Below are 21,264 nucleotides of genomic sequence, written 5' to 3' on the forward strand. Positions count from 1 at the left end.
AGAATGCGCTTTTGGAGGAAGAGACTATCTTCATATAGTCTTCAAACTACTTATCTGCCTGGCTTCTTGATTCAGTCAAAAAATTCTCATAAGGAATCTCATGCGGAACTTCGAGGGGTATCCTTCCAACGCTGCCTGCTTGACCACGGATTCATTTCCGGGTATGCCAAAGTGTACAAGGACCAGAAAAGAATAATCTCCTTCCCCTCACCGATGACATTGTTATATGTCTACTTTATATAAATAATGTGTAAGACCTTTTATTTATTGGAAGATTTTGCGTAGTATTCTTTCTTCGTTCCCGGTACGGGAATGTCGCCAATGTAATACTTTTGCGAGCACGGCCGACCAAGCGCGAAGAAGTTTGACAGGATTTTGACGAGGACTTAGACTTAGAGTAACTGAGATTCTTTAATTGTCACAAATACTTTTATTCTTACACTATATAATTTTATTATAACGAAACGCAAATGGAGCTGACTACTCCTCACGAATGTCTGTCTTTGTTCGTTACAATCGTTCTCTCGAGTTGTTTTCACGTCGCGTGCTCCGAAGTACCGGTGCATTCGCAGATCGTTCGAATCGCGTCAAGCGCTAATTAGCTCCGAATATGAGCCTTCGACAACGGTTCTCCATCTACGCAGTGGTGGTTACAGATCCTCGGGAATTTTCTTACAAATGTAGTTGCGCTATGCTCTTACTGAATTCTGTATCGCCTCTAGTGCACTCTCAGAATCGAAAAAGATGACATTGTGTTGTTGATCGAGATCCGCAAGAATGGCCTGATGGATGGTCCAAAATTCTGCGGAAAAAATTGACGTTTCCGTTAATTTGTGTCCAATCTTCATCTCAGGCAAGAAAACATCAGCTCCGACAACATCATTCTTTTCGAGCCGTCAATATAAAAAGCGGTGGCATTCTGCCTATATGAAGAAGATTTGTGATAAAAATCTGGGTGATATTGTCCCTTTTGTCGCAGCCATGCATGTCCTTGATGTATGAAATTTCTAAAGTAGAATACTTAATAAGTGTGCCAAAAAGCTGGTGGGTATGTGGTATGATGAACGATTTGCTTCTCATGACGACTAATCACGAAATGCCTGAAGAGCCTGGAATTTTTGATGGCTTCAGTCTTGCAGTTCCTTCTAATAGCGATGATTTTGAGTTCTTCCAGTGCATTGTATGCCAGACTGAATTTATTGGCCATAGCTTTATAAACAAATTTGGAAGCGGTTAGATTAAATCTGATATTATTAACTTGAATTCTTTAGCTTCACTGAGCATAACATTAATGGAAGTCGAGATGTGATATCCCATTGCTTTTCTTATTACCTTATATTGAAGGCGTCGAAGCTTGATAAACTCCGATGCTGAGGAGTTCCACGAAATGACATCCATACTCGATCGTATTGCGAAATGTAGCTCTATATATAGTGAGAAATCCAGGGTGAGAGCTTCACTTAACTCTCGAGAGGACTGAGATTATATCGGAGATCTTTCTGTCCTTGTCGATGAGATACTTCAGATGGTGCTTGCCGCTAAAGTTATAATCCAAAATGATTCCCAGGAAGCGATGCGAATACATTCTAGGGATCGAAATTGATGATCAAACTTATAGTGGTTTTTACCGGATTACCTTGAGTGAAAATAATTCAACTGGATTTGTGCGAAGATACCTCAAGGTTTCTGTATCTTTTATTCGAAAATTCTGTTTAAAAAATTCTGGATAGAAGCTTTGTTCAGATCATGTTGCAAAAGAAAACAAACCATATCATTCATGTACTGCAAAAAGCGAATGTTAGAATGTAAATGTTGGTCAAATGACCTTAAATATATGTTGAAAAGTAAAGGACTCAGGATAGATCCCTGAAGAGTTCCTTTATAAAAGTTGTACGGATCATGAAGTTCCCCATCTATGACAAAGCTGAGATGCCTGACATTAATTAGATTTTCGACAAACTTTCTAAATGAGGCAGGAACACCGATCCCACTCAGATCGTTTATAAGAATATGGAGATTCACGTTGTCGAACGTCTCCGCAATATCTAAGAAGACCGCGACTGTGGGAGATCGGTTCAAGAAACTCGTCTTTACTGAAGTAGTGAGCGTGGTCAAATTATCCTCACAAGTTCTGAAGAGTCCGAAGCCCAATTGTGCCTGAGGAAGAGTAGACCGAGATTCGACAAACCTATTCAGTCTATAGCATTTGTTTCATGAGCTTGCATAGGCAAGATATAAGCGAGATGGATCTAACTACCTTACTATCTGGTTTAGGTATCAGCACTACCAACGAGCTCTTCCAAGATTCTGGAAATGCTTCTTTTTCAAATATTTTTATTGACATTATATAATGTCAATAAATAGGCCTTGTGATCCATGGGAAGTTTGTCGAGCATTTCGTAATTAATTTGGTCTAATCCAAGGGCTAAGCGTTTTCGGATCGAGCCGAGCGCATTTTTTAATTCTTTGGAAGATAGAGGATGTTAAATTGTGCAGAGAAATATGACTATTTACCTTTGAATGAAGTCTCAATATAGTTATATACTACGAGGGCAAGTCAATAAGTTCTTAGAAAATCTGTCAGAGGGCACTCGCAGTGTCATTTTGTGGGAATATGTGACTCTATGGATAAGTCAGATTCTCTTGACAAGTCCACGTCGTGTGATGTGATAAAGAAAATAATAATTGAGACTTTATTTGTAACTGGTAATAATAATATTTATTTCACGAGCATAATTTTATATGACCGTACAGGACGAACGCCTCTATTGATCTGTTATTATAATTTTTCTTTTTTTATAATATTATTTTTACGCTGCTAGGCAACTCGTTACCTATATAATCCTTAAGCTTTTTACACTCGCTGCGCTAGTGAGGTATTAAGAATTCCCCACAATGTCACATTACTTTTTGACAAGTAGCATCTTTCAGCTGTCAAATTTTGAATTCATCACATGGTTTCATTTCTGTAGACGATTAAAACGAATAACCTTTATATTTTTTGCAAAATGGAAAAAAAACGAGTTTCGTGCAATGATCAAACATCTAGATATGAAAGGTTTAACACCGAAAGAAATCACAGTCGAATTGGATAATGTTCATAGCATCTGCAGCGTTTGCGACTGTATACAATTGGGTGAATGAATTTAAACGTGGTCGTACATCCACATGTGATGCACCTCGTTCGGGACGTCCAATTGAGGCCACTACGCTAGAAATCATCGATCGAAAGTCCACGATATTGTTTTGACTGATCGATGAGTGAAAGTACGCGAGCTTGTTGAGGCCACAGGCATATCACATGTGGCACAGTGATTTCAATGCACGAACAATTGGATATGAAAAAGCTATCGGCAAGATGGATGCCGCGTTTGCTCACTGTGGACCATAAGCGCGACCGTGTGACGATTTCAAAACAATGTTTGGAGATGTTTCAAAGTAATCTAGATGAATTTCTGCGTCGAATCATTTCTGTGGGCGAAACATGGATCCATTACTTCACATCCGAGACGAAGGAATAATCAAAACAATTCATCGAGTGAACCAGCTCTGAAGAAGGCGAAGACCGTGAAGTCGACCGGAAAGGTGATGGTCACAGTTTTTTGGAACGCGGTATAATTCATATCGATTATCTTCCGTCAAAGCAAACGATCAATGGCGATTACTACGCAGCCTTATATACTGTTTCAACAACATTTTAAAGAAAAAACGTTCCTTATTTGGCGAAGAAAGTGCTCTTCCATCAAAACAATGCACGGGTTCACACGTGCTCAGCACCGATGGCCAAATTCAACGAATTCCGCAAATTGCTTCCCCATCCAGCATATTCGCGAGATTTAGCCCCTGCGATTATTTCCTGTTTCTAAATTTGAACAAATTATTCGGAGGAAAGAGATTCACCACCAGAGAGCAGTTTATCGCCGAAACAGAGGCTTATTTTGAAGGGTTGGACAAATCATTATTCGGACGGCTTGAAAAAGTTGAAGAATTGTTGGGTCAAGTATATCGAGTCGAAAGGAGACTATGTTGAGAAATAAAAATGAATCGATCAAAAAAAAGTCTATTACAATGTTTTTCTACTTATTGACTTGCACTCGTATTAATGAATCACAGATCACGTATTGTATTATAACAAACCAAATATATTTTAAGAGCACATGAAAAAGACAAACTGAGAACACAAATATTCAATACATCCAACACTAACGAAACATATAGTTAATAATCAAATCAGTTCTTAATGTAATTAAAAATAACATCCCAGTTAGAATTAGTTCCTCGAAAAGATGTCGTTATGATGGAAAAGTTGTCGATTCGAAACTTGCATCGAAATTTCAACATTTTTCAGTGATAAAAAATTACATATGTAGAGAGTGCAATGAGAGTTTGATACATTTTTAATATTTTGGTATAAATTTGTGATACGTAATCTTATATTTTGAATATTTTCGTTCAAAGGTCGAATCGAAATTTTTTTCTATTTCATTTCGACAATTGCAATATCACTCTAATCATAAAAGCTTTCTCAACATTTTTCAGAATTTATAAATAATTTTATAACTTTTTAGAAAATTGTGGAATTTTTTTATACGAATCGGAACATTTTTTACAACTGTCGATAAAGTCTATATCTTTTCTTCTAGTAATTCTTTGTATCTTATTTTATTGTTCTACTCCTGCTGAATAACATTACTTTTATTTGTACTTTGTAATTTATTTAATATAATCTTTGTTGAGGAGGGATCGCGACGCAGGGAATGCTTGAACTGTTTTTGTCGAATCATGCATGCGGCAGACGAACGTGCCGGTGGTAGAAGCGCCATCTGTGGTCAGTGATAGCGTATTGTTAAAGCGATTTCCCAATACTTCCCCTCGATACGCGATCGAACCAAGAGAAAAACTATTACTCATGTTTCTCCGAGATCGATCAGACTCCGGCACTTATCGTGCTTAGGTCTCGGTAAACCTTTCATTAGGACGTCTGCAGCCATTTCTTCCGTTGAGACGTGACGCAGCTGAAAGGATCCGTTATTTATAGCTTCACGAACAAAATGGTGTCGTATGTCGATATGCTTTGTTCTAGCGTGGAAGACCGGATTCTCGGCTAATTTCAGTGCTCCTTGATTGTCACTGAAAACGATGACCTCTGGCGGGTCATCTGAATTGAGAAATTTCAGTAATCCTTTTAAATGAATGGCCTCTTTATAGGCTTCGGTGAGAGCCATATATTCGGCTTCTGTCGAGGATAAAGCCACTGTCCTTTGCTTCCTCGATTCCCAGGATACAGCACCTCCGTTGTACATGAATATGTATCCGGTGTACGACCGTCTGTCTGTGAGGCAGTTTCCCCAGTCAGAATCCGAGAAACCGATGATTGAGCTTCCGCCATATCCGTAGGTAATCCCGATGTCCGGTGTCCCTCTCAAATAACGCAAAACGCGTTTTGCAGCGGTCCAGTGTTCTTGTCTGTAGTTGGTTAGGAACTGGCTCAGAAAACTCACGGCATGTGCAATATCGGGCCTCGTTGCAGTGGCCAAATACATCAAAGCACCCATCAATTCACGGTAGGGCAACTCGGCATACTTCTTCTCCATGGCTCCCTCAGGGTGGGTCAGTTTAGCTCCAATCTCCATAGGCGTTGACACAGATTTCGAGTCGGCCATCCCGAATTTTTTCAGGACGTCTAAGATGTAACCCTTCTAGCGAATCGAGATACCTCCGTTGTCTCGATTGAACTCCAATCCTATGCCCAATCTCACCTTGATCTTTGATGTCGAACTTCTGAGCCAAAAATTGTTTGAGGTTACTGATCTCCTTGATGCTGTCGGAGGCGATCACGATGTCGTCGACATATACGGCAATTAAAAGTGTGATTCCCCCTCGATTTACTCGGAATATGCAAGGATCGGCTTCGGTAGGAATGCCTCCGTACTCCTTGATGGCTTCACTAATTTTATTGTTCCAGCTTCGTGCAGCTTGGCGCAGGCCTTAAAGGGATTTCCTTAGACGGCACACCAGGTCGCCAGTCCTGATCTGGTCTAGCATCTTCTTGACCTTATCCTCGATTCTTCTTGATGCCATGCCAGATTGAACCACTCGCTGCATGGTTTCTTCCAGAAATTCCAGTAGCTCCATGAAGATTTCTTCGTCAATGTCTCCATTCAAATAGGCCGTCGTCACATCGATCTGATGCATCGACATCTGATGTTTCGCCGCCACCGCGGTTAGAGCACGAATCGAGCTCAAACGTGCTACTGGCGCAAACGTTTCGTGAAAGTTCACTCCTGGCTTTTGGGAGAAACCTTTTGCGACCAATCGAGCTTTGCGGCGTTCAACGACTCCGTTGGCGTCGTACTTATTCCTTAAGATGAACCTGCTTCCAATCACGTCGCGGTTTGTCGGTCTTTGTTCGAGTTCCCACGTGTCATTTTTGACGATAGAGATCACTTCTTCCGCCATGGCGCGGAACCATTCATCCGCATCAGAGCAATCCATGGCCTGACGTATGGGGATCTCCACCGAGAAGGCGTGTTCCATTTCTTCGCTGGCGATGCGAGCTTCATGATACCTTTTGGGGGGTCTTCCTCTCAGTCCAGTGCGCACTATGGTAGGCCTGCCTCGGCCCCTTTTTGCCTGCGAGTCTCTCTGCAACGACGTCCCGCTCATTCGCCGCCGATTGCCTGTCTTCGAAGTTTTCCTCTGTCTCGTCTTCTGGTACGGTTTCGTTAATTATTGGTGGGGGCGTTAGCTCGATGTCCACTTCATGTGGCCCGTCTATTAGATCATCGGCCTGCTTCTCACTGAACGTTCCCGGCACAGATTCAATACGGGTAGAATCTTTTGCGTTATTCTCCATGAATCTGACATCTCTGGATATCACGACTTTCTTTTCCTCCGGTAGCCAGACTCTGTAGGCTCTTGACGTATCAGAGTAGCCGATGAATACTCCTTTCGTAGATCGAGGCTCGAGCTTCCCCTTGCCGGGTGTCCTATCCAGGACATAGACTTTGCATCCGAAGTCTCTGAGATGGCTGACGTTCGGTGTGCGTCCTCTCCATTTTTCGTACGGTGTCCTCCCCTTCAGACTACGTGTGGGGCACCGATTTCGCAAATAGTTTGCCGTGGCGATGGCCTCGCCCCAAAATGATGTGGCTAATCCAGATTGCGTCAGAAGGCACCTCGCCATCTCCACTAACATGCGATTTTTCCTTTCCGCCGTTCCATTCTATTCCGGGTTGTAGGGTGCAGTGAGTCGCCACTGAATTCCGTTCGCTTTCAGAAATTCATAGAACTCCGTATTCACGTATTCCAGACCGTTATCCATTTGAAGATATTTTATCTTCTTTCCGGTAGAATTTTCTGCGAAGGCCTTGAATTCTACGAAGCAATTGAATACGTCGCTCTTCCTTTTGATCATCCTCACGTGACACCACTTCGAATTGTCGTCTATGAAGGTCACAAAATACCGGGCCCCGCCGTTCGTTTCCACGCGCATGGGCCCACAAACGTCTGAATGAATGAGCTCCAACAATTCCGTTTTTCTATTTGAGTTCTTCGGGAAAGGAAGTCATTTTTGATCAGGTGCAGATTTCACATTCGAGCGGTCCATGGAATTTATCCAAGCGCAATCCTCGCACTCTATTCTCGCGATCGCACTTCACCAAGTCTTTCAGATTCAGATGTCCTAGGCGCCGATATTTCACGATCTCAGAATCCGTTGATATTCCGATTTGGATCTTGCGGTGCAAAGTCAGTCTACACTCCGGTCGCGCATTTCCCTCGAGATAATAAAGTCCGTCGATACGTTTTGCGATGAATTTCGCATTTCCGCTGCGGTTCGCTACAGTCGCGCCTTCGGCGTCCCTCGAGAAACTTCGGACACTGTCGCCGAGTGGCCCCGCTCGCGGCGGTCTGCACTCTCCGTCCTTGGCGATCGGAAACTTCGCCTTCGGTTATCTCCGCGAGTCTTCGGCGCGTCTCGTGCGCTTCGTCCGTTTCGGGCAGCAATGGCTTCGTCGCGAGCGTCGCAAAGAATCCTATATCTTCGGCCGTTTTGGCTAATTGTTTGTCTCGATGTCAGCAGTCGGCCGCCTTGTGCCCAGTTTTTCCGCAACTGTGGCATTTAAGCTTAGACTTTTCCTTGTCCACCTCGTTTTTCGGTGCGGCCTTCTTTTTGTTCTTCCAATTTTTGTTTGCGTAAGGCTTGACCGCCATGGCGTTTTGCACAAGAACGTTGTTGTCCTTTTTTCGAGCGTCGCTCTCTTCAATTATTTTAATTCGTAGTGCTTCCGGTGCAGGTAATTCATCGCGCGACTCGATGGCACATCGGAAGTTATCATATTGCGATGGCAGGCTGTATAATAACAAAATCGCGAGCAGATCGGGATTTATGATCACTTCCATTTCGGTCAGTTTATCTACTGCGTCGAAGAATGTGCGAATGTGTTCGCGCACGTCTTCCCCGTCCGCCATTTTTTGTAATGCGAGGCGCTTCAGCAACGTTACCTTTCGGGCGGGACCTTTGGATTGATATATCCCTTCCAATCTCAACCAAATTTCTCAAGATGATGTGCAGCCTTTGATCTGCTTCAATTCGCTCGGGTGAATTGAAAGGATGAGATCCGACATCGCCTTGCTATCGTTGTCGTCCCATTCCGCACGAGCTTGGGCAGATATCCCGTCGTCGTCGGCAACTAGTTCCGTTTTCACGTTCGTTCCATTCACATATTTCCATGCGTTGTTTTTCACCAATATTGCTTGCATCTGCATTTTCCAGGTGTCGTAGTTGTCTTTATTGAGCGTTTCAATGCGGCTCATAGCGGACACGTTCATCGTGGGTGTCGTTTTCTTTTATGCACTTGATCACCGAGAACATCTCTCGCTTTATCACTTTAATACGAACACTTATCGCGAATCTTTGCCTGGGCCCATAACCTGTTGAGGAGGGATCGCGACGCAGAGAATGCTTGAACTGTTTTTGTCGAATCATGCATGCGGCAGACGAACGTGCCGGTGGTAGAAGCGCCATCTGTGGTCAGCGATAGCGTATCGTTAAAGCGATTTCCCAATAATTTTATTATGTCACTTTTGTATTGAGGAATTTCAGGGAATAATGACTCTTACCATAAATGCTGACAACTTATTAGCTGTCTCTTACTATAAATGAGCACGAAATCAAGGAAAAATATCATCGACTCTATCAAAGTCTAGCTAGACTAATTCTAGTTCGAATCAATATCGAAACGATCTCGATTTTTAAATTAATGAAATTTAAATGTTGGTCTATCATATAAGTTTCCGATATCGTTTGGAAGTATAAAAATACTATTAGCGTCACTGCTACTGCAGTAGTATTACTATTGATACGCAATAGTATCAATGCTGAACAGTGTTACTACTGTAGTAGTATATGACGACATATAACGTAACATAGAACTACTTCCAGTAATTGTAATATTTGGTATAAAAAATTTATTAGAGTAAAAATACATACATACATATATATATACATATATATATATATATGTATATATATGTATATATATATATATATATATATATATATATATATTATAATTAGAACAATCAATATTATTTCAGTTAATAAAAATAATTAACACAATGTCATGGCTTATTTCGAGCTATAATTAACCTCTTAGGCACGATGCGCCACTATAGTGACTTTCGCGGATGTTATCTTTCTGAACGACGCACCACTATAATGGCTCACTCTAGTGGCTCACTCGCTCACCGTTTGAATTAAATAATCGTTTTCATATGTTTTGTTTCACACTTTTTTTGCCTTCTCAATGTTTTATAACAGTGTTAACAATATACAGACAGAATATACAGTCTTTGTTTTTGATACCAGTGTCAGATATGAATTGTTGCTTTTCATTTAAATAAATAGAAAACGAAGAGCAATTTGTACAATTCAGGAACAGACTTGGAAATTGAAAATGATATAAATAAAAACATGCGTGGTAGGAAGAATAAAAAACGAAGATCGCGCTATGAGTGTAAAGATTGTGACGTGGATCTATGTGTTGTACCGTGCTTTAAAATATATCATACTGAATTGTATTATTAATTATTAAAATAAATTGTTAAAGTTAAAGTATGTGTATCATATCTTTAAGAAAAATTATAATTTAATCATCAAAAACTTCATTCCAATGTACTCGCAGAGAACAGCATTGTCCGTCACATGTTGCAGTGCTGTATCGTTTACGCGTAATTCGCGTTGAACTCTGCCGTACAGAGAAACAGCCCCGCACAAAATTCAGCCGTGCCTAAGAGATTAATATAAATTAATATAATTAACAAACATTTCGACTTACAAAGCCTTCTTCAGTGCTACAATGCAGAGATATAATCTTAAATTAACGAATAAAGCATAACGGATGCAATGAAAATTTAAAAATCATAAATGGTGAAGTGTCATAGTATAAAAAAATATGTAAAAGAATATAAAAAAATATTAAAAAATTCGAACGTCAATAAATATCCCGCCAGATAAAAATAAGATAGGACATTTGGATACTTCAGTCAACTGTAGATTAATTATGTTCATCGATAAAATAGATTTGCCAAATTCCTAGGTTGAGATCGAGAATCCAATTTGTTCCAGACTTGTATCAAACAATTTGAGAATTCTTTAATTATGAATATTTCATGATATTGTAAATTTATATAAAATACTATAATCTAATTTATATAAAATACTATAATCTAATTTATATAAAATACTATAAATTTATATAAAATACTATAATCTAAACTCTCAATCAAAGATCCAATTAAGTACAATAAAGATAATAACTGTTGCTCGTTTTTGAAAATTAAGGGAATTAATTTTCTGTGATCGTACGGGAATTGCTCCTTCGAAGAACTATGAACACCTGTAATACTAATGAATGTATAGTTGTAACATATCTGTTCAAAGATGTAAAAGAGGCGGAACACATAAAAAAAATATAATTAATGTTAAATATAATAGTAATTAGAGAGCCTGTAATCAGAGTGGCGCCATACGAGAGATGACATCATATTTTAGCGAAATTCTGCGAGAGAGAAAGAGATATACGGTCTCAGTCTCCAACAGACTGTCAATTTTAGGGTTAGGTGCAATAACATTGAATGACATAGATATGTAAAGGCACATTGATAAAAATAAAATTATCGAAATTATTTTAGAAATATGGTTGGATGTACAATATCATTTTGTAATAATTCATTAAAAAAAGAATATGTTATGAAAATAATTCCGAAAGACACAGAACGCCGAATGAATTGGTTAAAGAGTATAAATGGCAAATATAAAAATTGGACACCGTCAAAAAATTTATCTGTATGTGAGATAAAGTAATTTATTCTTTATAAATAATGTATTTAAAATATTAAAATAAAAATATAACATAAAATATACACAGAATTATAATATCTGAAGATACGGTAGTATCTTGGCACTAAGTATAATATATGTATAGTCATCACATTGATTACGAATTTAATTCTTTCTCTTTTTGTCGTAATCTTTTCAATTATATATCATTGCATTGTGAGTCTAAATCAAATAATATGATAATTATGATATTTAATATATAATATTTTATGAAATGATATATACATATATAATATTTTTCTGAATTTTTTATTTCTTTTATATTATTACAGATGCATTGATTACATTGATTACGAATTTAATTCTTTTTCTTTTTGTCGTAATCTTTTCAATTATATATCATTGCATTGTGAGTCTAAATCAAATAATATGATAATTATGATACTTAATATATAATATTTTATGAAATGGTATATACATATATAATATTTTTCTGAATTTTTTATTTCTTTTATATTATTACAGATGCATTTTGCTCCTAAAATGTAGGAACAGAGAATGGATAATAAACTAGCGCATTTAATAGCGCAAATAATGTGCAATAAATAACGTATATTTTTGTATAAAGTAATGTGCAATATTACAAAATGTACAATATTGCAATAGTACAAAATAAATGAAATTTTATAATAAATAATATATGTAAAAGTTTTATTATTTTATATACAATATTTATTTATTATCATTTTTTAATTTGTCACAATTTTTGAGCATTTTTTAGTATGAATTCAAAATTTAGAAAATAATACGTTTAAAAAACTGAAGGAAATGGCTAAAACATAACGGATCAATCATAAGTGATATCCGTATGGCGTCACTCTGATTGTAGGCTCTCTAGTAGTAATGTACAAATGATGACACCTATGATAACCGACGTCTTTTCGAGAAATTATTTCTGACTGGGATATCGAATATCACAAATATTGGAGTTCTTATATTAAACTTATCTTATTAAATCCGTTATTACAAGGCCTTACAATTTACGATACGTCGCCATAGTCTGCTCGCTCTCAATCAACAAAAAAAAAATGAAAAATGATAACTATATTCAAATATCAACAAGTTACTATCTCAATGCGAGTAATGCTACCTTTTTAATCCAGAGCCATCTACCATAATTAGTTTAAAGCAATTATAGAAAATTATTATTATCTAGCAGAGGATTATCCAGCAAATGAGCGAATTTACACAATTCTCTCGCCTCATTTTTTTAATTTGGTACGATCATAGTAACAAAGCGGAGGACACAATTTGGCAACAGCGTCAACGAAGTTTGTGTGATGTCCTGTGAAGAATAGAGACTTTAAGTAACGTTCCTCCTAAAACTTTTAATTAAGGCCCATTGTTCGAGATACGGCCAACATGTACATATTTTCCATATTTGGCGACATTCGGATTGAAAGCTTCTAGAAGGATCCCAAGCGTCCTTAGAAATTTCCAAAACATAAACTCGGCTATCACCTCGTCGATAAAGTCGAAAAACAATAAGCTAAGCCGCATGTCGCACGTACGCAGATCTCAACCGCTATAACGATGCGAATCAACTCGGATGGGTCGCAGCGCACGCGCGATCGCGTGACGCAAAACGCGTAATATGAGTTCATCCCAATCAAGAATCCAGATTTAACGGGCGCGCATGGCAATAGCGTGCCGCTTGGCCGTTGCGCTCGAAATCGCCAATCGCCACCCGAAACAGAGGATCACCTCAAATTTTTCAATTTGTAAAAATCTCATAGGCGAATGCAAAGGGAAGCTTTTGTTCTCAAAAGAGCATAAAAGGCAAAACCGAGAAGCAATACCTCTCTTAGTTTTCCACCATTCTGAGTCAACGCATCGCTATCAGTGCACCGCCAAGGAGACGCTCCGCCGCCAGAAAACCGCCGCGTTTGATTCGCAAAGAATATTATTAGATTGAAGCGAAATACAACTAAATGCCGTATCACTTAAAATTTCACGTCAGCGCTCTCGCTCTGACTCGCTCTCGAATACCCATATTTGAGTTGTTGGCGTTTTATTATTAAAGCCTCCTACCAAGTTATGCCTTTGCGTTTTTGTTCGAAAAGTTTTTTGGTGCAAAGAATTCGAGCCTTCTGGAATTTTGTATAACTTTCTTTATTTATTAGACTGAGAAATAAAGTTTCTAGTAGCTCGCTTTCTGTCTCCCACCGCCGTGACACATTCTTCATTCCACCTGAGCGAAGCGTCGAGATTTTTAAGTTGCGCGGAGCTACGCGGCACTCCCCTACTCCAGAAGGAGGCCCCTAGCAGTCTCGAATACAGATTGCACAAAAATACCATAACGTCCTATTATATATTACGTTTGTGTCGATTTCCACGGGAAATTTTGCAGCCGAAGGTAGTCAGTTGCGATAAAATTCATGAAATTCATCTTTATTAAGGAAAATTTTATATATAATAATGAAATTTGGATTTCAAACAAACCTGAACATCGAGTAATGACCATTAGGAAATGGTCATTCCCGTGAGGGTCAGTATCTACAAAAGACTCACACAGGGAAGCCAGCTGTAGCGAAGCCAGGGTAAGATCAATGATTGAGCTAATAGTTGAGAAAGAGCGTAGGTATATTTTCGCCAAGAACAACTAGATCATATTCCTCAATGATCTGCATAAGTTTTCTTCCCGAAATGAATTGTTTACAACCCCATACAGTGTGGGCATTCAAATCACCTAGAATAAGATAATGCCTATAAGCTTGTAAGTTATTGAATAAAGTCTGATAAAAAGAAACCGGAGTATTTCAAGGTATCTATACATGTTAACTATTATGTTCGGTTCCGTTAGAGAAAATAACTTAATAACAAGGAATTCGACTGAAGTCAACTCCTTCTAAAGCAATTGATTCAAAGGTCAAGTTGTCACGTAGAACTACTAGAACAGCAGACACCTCTGTTGCTGATTGAATAACATCTTTCCTAAGGATTTTATATCCTTTAATTCTTAGATTGTTGGATTGTTTTAAGAGAGTTTCTTGGATGCAAAGGATATTGTAATCCGCTGCGATAGCTAACAATGGGGGAAGATTATAACGAATACCACAGCAGTTTCACTAGAGAATCTTAATGTGTCCCATGGCCCTGCCCGGATCAAACCCGAGTCTCTCGAAGGGCCACCCCCTGCCACCGAGGTCGGGATGGCCTTAACCCTCGACAGCGGGAAGGCCGGAGAGTACCCTCGGGGAAGCGTCAGCGAACAAAGCGACGTTATTACGTTAGAAGAATTAATTTCAAAATCTATTGTCGAATTCATTACTACGTGCAGGGTTATTTGTGTTCGATAAATTAAACTGTTGTATAGTATGAAGGAAAGCTGTCTGGAGGGAATTTAAAAGAATCACCGCCCTCCACCCCATAAGGGATTGAAATCGGCAAGTATTGCTTAGCTCTTTTATAAAACAATAGCACCAAGTGCGCTGGACGGATTGTTATTTTGGAAGTGAAAATTTTTTGGGGTGAAAATTTCTGAAATCAGGAGAATCAAATCTGCTATTGTCGTTACGTTTATCTGCATTGTGCACAGAGAAAAGATTTCTTTAAGTCAAACAAATTTATGCATTGGAATAATCCATGCAAATAGATGTTTAAATTAAGAATGTGATTATTTTCATTAAAACTAATTTTTTTTGACTAAACAAAATATGTTTCATTTACAATTAAATTTGTTTTAATGAAATAAATGTAAATATTAGGTGTTGGAATTAATTCGTAGCGTTTTACAAGAGATGGCACAAGCAGTACACTATTTCGTTGTTACCTATAGTTCTGTATACATTGTAAACATCTATCATAGGACGTCATTTGCCGTACATAACCTTTCTTGAAATCATAAATAACAATACTGTATAATTCATTGAATATGTCAAAATTTGTGCCAGATAAAGTGTTTTTGCGGGGAGTTTTGCTTCATTACTTTAATATGAACAAAAGTGCAGCTGAAGCTCATCGTATTTTAGTGGATGTGTATAGTGAACATGCTCTGGCTGAGCAAACGTGTAGGAAGTGGTTTGCACGTTTTAAAGCTGGTGTTTTCGACTTGGATGACAAGGAGCGACCTGGTCAGCCGAAAAAATTTGAAGATAACGATTTGCAGGCACTGCTCAATGAAAACTCATGTCAAACACTTAAAGAATTATCTACGTCATTGGAAGTTGACTTCTCAACAATAGGAAAACGTCTTAAAAGTTTGGGCATGATCCAGAAGGAAGGACATTGGGTCCCATATGAATTGAAACCAAGGGATATTGAGAGACGTTTTCTCACGTGCGAACTGCTGCTTCAACGGCAGAAAAGAAAAGGTTTTTTGCATCGGATTGTTACCGGTGACGAAAAGTGGATCCATTATGACAATCCAAAGCGCAGAAAGTCATGGGTTAAGCCCGGCGAACCATCAACATCAGTGGCAAAGCCCAATATCCATGGCTCAAAGCTCCTGCTCTGTATTTGGTGGGATCAGAAGGGTGTCATATACTACGAACTGCTAAAACCGCATGAAACCGTTACTGGAGATCTCTACCGACGGCAACTGATGCGCTTGAGCCGTGCATTGAAGCAAAAACGGTCGGAATACTTCGAAAGACACGATAAAGTCATCTTGCTGCACGACAATGCTCGCCTACACGTTGCAAAACCGGTAAAAACATACCTGGAAACACTTAAATGGGAAGTGCTACCGCACCCGCCGTATTCTCCTGATATTGCACCTAGCGACTACCACTTGTTTCGATCATTAGCTCATAGCTTGTGCGAGCAGAAGTTCACATCTTACGAAGATTGTACAAAATGGTTCGATTCCTGGATTTCATCTAAAGATGAACAGTTCTTCCGACGCGGTATTCATTCACTGCCCGAAAGATGGTCAAAAGTAGTAGAAAGTGATGGGAAGTACTTTCATTAATGTATTTTTTAATGCTCATGTGAAATAAATAACATTCTTTCATTAAAAAAACGCTACGAATTAATTCCAACACCTAATAGAATTCTCAAATCCAAACAAATCTTTTTCTCTGTGTGTAATTCTTGTCGTGAGGGAAAGTCGCATTGAAAAACAACGCTGTTGTCAGAAAGATAAGGGATTTTGCTATTGGACTCGTATAATTTATCATGATGAGCGCTTACATCAAAATGACCTCTTTAGATTGGAGCGTTCCTTGCTGTTAAGAATGTCGGCGATGCGCAGGGTCATCCCACGATCCATTAGCCTTCGTTCTTTGTGAAGGAAACTAGGGACTAGACTTCACTGCGTCGGCGTATGATTGAATTCACAATTGAGGAAGAGTGCAAGAGTGTAAGCATATTTTCGTCAAGCACAACTACAGGGTACGTCACCAAAATCCGGACTAATTTTAATTTAAATTTTCCGCTATATTGTGCCTCCGCCAGAGGTTGTTGTTGGCGTCCGAAAAAGCCTGATGCTTCTAGTAAACAGTTATTCTCAAAATGCGATGTTGAAACCAAGTGCAGAATATAATCGAAAAGCCGCGAAGGCCTTAACAATGGAAATATAGTAATTTGGTTCTTTGGATACCTAAGATCAATTGTGGATACCTAAGAACAACGTTTATGACGTTGTGGCAAAATATATACAGCTTTAGAACAGTCCAACGAAGGTTCCATATGCCAGCGAGGAACAGTCACTCGGAAGGACGCATCGCGAAGACCCCCGCAGTCATTGAAAGGACTCAAGCGCTGATTTCGGATGACCCAGGGCAATCGTTGCGAAAATTAATATTGATTAAGCGAGCCAACAATGCATCGAATTGCCGAAAAAGACCTTCGATACAAATTGTACACATTAAAGATACAACAGATGCTCTCTGAGGCTGCCAGGACAAGTCAAATTGCTCGCCTCGGCTCCCATTCTGGCTTCCCAACAGCCCAGATTTAAATTCTTTGGACTATTACGTATGGAGCATAGTGAAAGAGTTACAAATAAGTCTTGGCATTCCAATATGACGTCATAAGGACCACTATTGAGGCAGCATTTGTCGGCATGGACAGCGCGACATTACAGCGTGCATGCGAACTATACGCTTCAGATCGAGAATAGAGATCATCATTCAAGCTAATGGGAGATATATCGAATAATTGTGTTCTACAGGGATCTCCCAAGTGATAGAAAAAGATTTTTTATAATATTTAATTTTTCATTAAAAACATTTTGTTTAAAGAAATTGTTCGATTTGTCCGGATTTTGGTGACGCACCCTGTATACTCTGCAAGCGGCATAGTACGCAGTATCGCCGTGAGATAGACTCGTTTTTCATAAGGAGAAAATGATGTGGATCCCTGTAAAGAGGTATATGTAAATGAAATCCGTCACTTACTCTTAGCTCGATCAGAATGTGCTCTTAGAATCTTTGAAAGCGCTTTTTTTTAATTAGAATTATTAATTCTATTTTTTTAAATAGAATTATTAATAATTAGTTTCTATGATGCATACTCATTTCTTGTATTTTGTATCTTGTCGAAATGCGGATATTTAGTACTACTCAGCACTACTGAACACTTCTGTACTACTGTAGTAGTATAGTAATAGTGTGCTGTAGTGCCTAAAAATATTTCTACTGCTCAATAGTACTTTTTTACAAAGGTATGTCATGGCGCGATTACAGTAACGAAGAAACTGTGGGTTCTCTACTTTAATTGAGATTGGTACCGAAAAACATGGCCGCTAATGATACGCAAGCAAATATGCGCGGCTGAATGGAAAACGGGGTCTTGTTTCTACTATATATCTTTGTACTGTGGTCTTAGAGCATATAGACATGGAGGCAGCATTATCTATATTTACTGTGGCCCAAATATGTGTCCAAAATGCGTGTAAGAGAGAAAGATTACATGGAACTTTCGTCCTCTATGCATATGTGCCAACGTTGCAGGCACTGTAGTTAATATAATATGATACGTTACAGTATAATTATTATCGATATTTTAAAGTATGCGCAAAGAGAACAAATGTTCCATATATACATCTTTTTCTTACATGCATCTTCTTATATATCTTTCTCTCTCACACACATCTTGGACACAATTCTGAATCACAGTGCTCCCTCTATGTCTATGGCCAGTATTCTTAGTCGATTTTTATTTCAAAACCGTCTTAAGTAATGTCTTAAGATGCTAATGCAGCCCTCTGATTGGTTCGTGATTTCTTAAAACGATCTTGAATATAAGATCTGATTATGAATACCAGTCTATATGCTTTAAGACTGTGATACAGTTTTAAGAAGTCATGAACGAAAAATATATAAGAAGATGCGTGTAAGAAAAACAGATGTATTGTATATATGAAACATTGTTCTCTTTGCGCATACTTTCAAATATCGATAATAATTATACTGTAATGTAACATACTATATTAACTACAGTGCAACGTTGGACCATGTGCATAGAGGACGAAAGTTCCATGTAATCTTTCTCTCTTACACGCATCTTGGACACATATTTGGGCCACAGTAAATAGGTCTTCTTCTTCTTGTTCGATGTTAATTGGCCCTTGCCGCGGAGTAGCAGCAATTCCGATCGGAGTGAACCTAGTAGCCGAAACAAGTAACCAGGCGGGGGCGCCGCCTGGAAGGAGAGGAGAGAAACAAAGTTCTCCACCTCTCCCTTAAAACAAAGGCATGTTCAAGGAAGTCAGATACGGAGGTTTAAAGATTTGAGATATGCAGTAATTAAACGACACAAGGTAGAAGGACGGGGGGGATTGTTAATCATACAATGAATATTAAGGGGATGAAACGGGAAGTGTTTTTTTCAGGTAATCACGAAATTTAGTCGATTTATGAATACAAAGTTTGCAGTAAAAGAGAATATGATTAATGTCCTGATTTGGATCACCGCAAGGACATGCGGACGAATTGACGATATTTTTACGATGTAGGCTGTGTGCTAAATTATAATTAGATCTGGAGATGGTGACGATCTCTTCTCTTTTAAGATTCTTATGATAGAACCAAGGCTTAGTTGAGTTACTTCTATGAAAATCATCATATAGCTGCCCTTTAAATGTTGCACAGTGATCTAAGTGTGCTTGAAATTTAGTGTTGAGGGATTGCTTGGAGACCATAAAAAAGTCTTGAAATGGTATTTTAAATTTAGACCGACATCCATTAAGAGTGGCCTCGTTGGCAAGGTGGTCTCGTTACCGATTATACCTTTATAACCAGGAGTCCAAATAAAATTAATTTTGAAACCATGTTGCGTTAAAAAGGACAGATGATCCTTAATATCTAATGTAATATGGTTCGCATTTCTAGAGTTGTAAGACGATATAGCCTGAAGAGCACTTAAAGAGTCAGAACAGATGGAAGCCTCGACACAACATCGACCTTCGATAAGCTTAATCGCCTGAAGAATAGCCTAAGACTCGGCTGAGAAAATTGAAGTCTCCGGGGGAAGCTTGAATTTGAGTGGAACGTTAAGATTTGAATAGATTGCGGAGCCCACGCGATCCTCGCTAAGGGACTTAGAGCCATCGATGTAAATAATGGGATCGCGATTGGCGTATGTGGTTATAGTTTCTAGGAATCGGGCTTGGTATATTCGGTTATTCGCTTTCTTAGGAACATTGGTGAGGGAATTGTCAAATTGATGGATATAAGTATAGCTTTCATAACTGTGTTTATAAGCATAAGGCATGTTGGATCTGCAGATGATTTTAAGTGAGTATTTCTGCATTATATAGTACTTGAACGCAGGAACAGTAACTAGGGCCCGCTGTCTTCTTGAGGGGGAGCATGCAGCTTGTTCCAAGCTTTCAAAGCTGTGTAGCACTGGGGAGTTCTTCCTGGAGAAAGCCTTATAGAACTTCGAGATCATGTAGCCAAATCTGATGTTAAGAGGGGTTTCCTTTGCTTCGGCCATAATGACGCTGATAGGTGTAGATAGTCGGTATCCGAGAGCAAGATGCAGATTTCTGTTGACTAACCTTTCCAGTTGTAAAAATTCAGTCTTATTGCCCTTGAGCTTAAACACTTGACATTCGTATTCGATAACAGATCGAAATACAACTCTATAAAGGGTGAGAAGCTTGGATGAGATCCCCATTTAGTGCCTGCGAGAACTGCTAGTATATTAGTAAGATTGCGTCCCTTATTGACTAAGGTCTTTAGGTGCTCTTTGCCGCTCTTTGGGTCAAGAGTGAAGCCCAGAAAGATGATAGATTGTACTCTGGGAATTTCTACGTTCTGGATGTGTAGTTTAATGTGGATGTGACTGTCTCTTCCTTGTAAAGAGCATCCATTGGGTTTTTGAGGGGGAAACTTCCAAGCCCCTGTTTCTCAAGTATGTATATTGTTTAGTGAAGATTGGACCTACGATCTAGCATCTTTAGCGTTTTGATTTGACGTGAAGATAACAACGTCGTCCGCATATTGCAAGAGAATGGTGTCCTCATGTAGACATTTATTAATATCTGCACAGTAGAAGTTGAAGAGCAAAGTCTAAGGATGGACCCTTGAGGGGTACCTTTCAAAGAGATGTATGGGCCTTTAAGCACGCCACAAATGAACGTGATTTGTCTGTTGGAAAGAAGGTTACCTATGAATTTAACGGTTTTGGGCGGGATCCCAAGACGTTGTAAATCTTCAATTAAGATAGAAGAAATCACGTTGTCGAACGCTTCCTCGATGTCCAAAAATGTACATATAGTAAGGGCGTTATTAATGAAGGCATCTTGAATGTAATTTGTCAGAGCAACAAGATTGTCAGAGCAGGCACACTGGGGGCGGAAGCCTGTTTGGTTAAGCGACAACATGGCATTGAATTCAATAAACCATCTCAACCTCAGATAGATAATTTTTTCCATAATCTTTAAGAGGCACGAGAGAAGAGAAATCGAT

General features: G+C 38.9%; 1 pseudogene across 4 annotated transcripts; it reads right to left on the reverse strand.

The window, feature by feature from the left end:
- Positions 1–407: 407 nt before the first annotated feature.
- Positions 408–6,002, reverse strand: LOC105143152 (uncharacterized; annotated as a pseudogene). Of its 4 annotated transcripts, XR_015544428.1 has the most exons (4): positions 2,515–6,002; positions 1,333–1,586; positions 1,022–1,209; positions 408–802 (listed from the first exon to the last, which is right to left on the reverse strand). The product of XR_015544428.1 is annotated as an uncharacterized LOC105143152, transcript variant X3 (transcript). The 4 variants fall into 4 exon arrangements; XR_015544427.1 differs by having other exon boundaries at positions 408–1,209; positions 1,333–1,538; XR_015544426.1 differs by having other exon boundaries at positions 408–1,209.
- Positions 6,003–21,264: the final 15,262 nt, after the last annotated feature.

The sequence above is a fragment of the Acromyrmex echinatior genome, chromosome 3 (genome assembly GCF_024713525.1).
Source record: "Acromyrmex echinatior isolate Ae372 chromosome 3, ASM2471352v2, whole genome shotgun sequence".
In the NCBI taxonomy this organism is placed as follows: Eukaryota; Metazoa; Arthropoda; class Insecta; order Hymenoptera; family Formicidae; genus Acromyrmex; species Acromyrmex echinatior.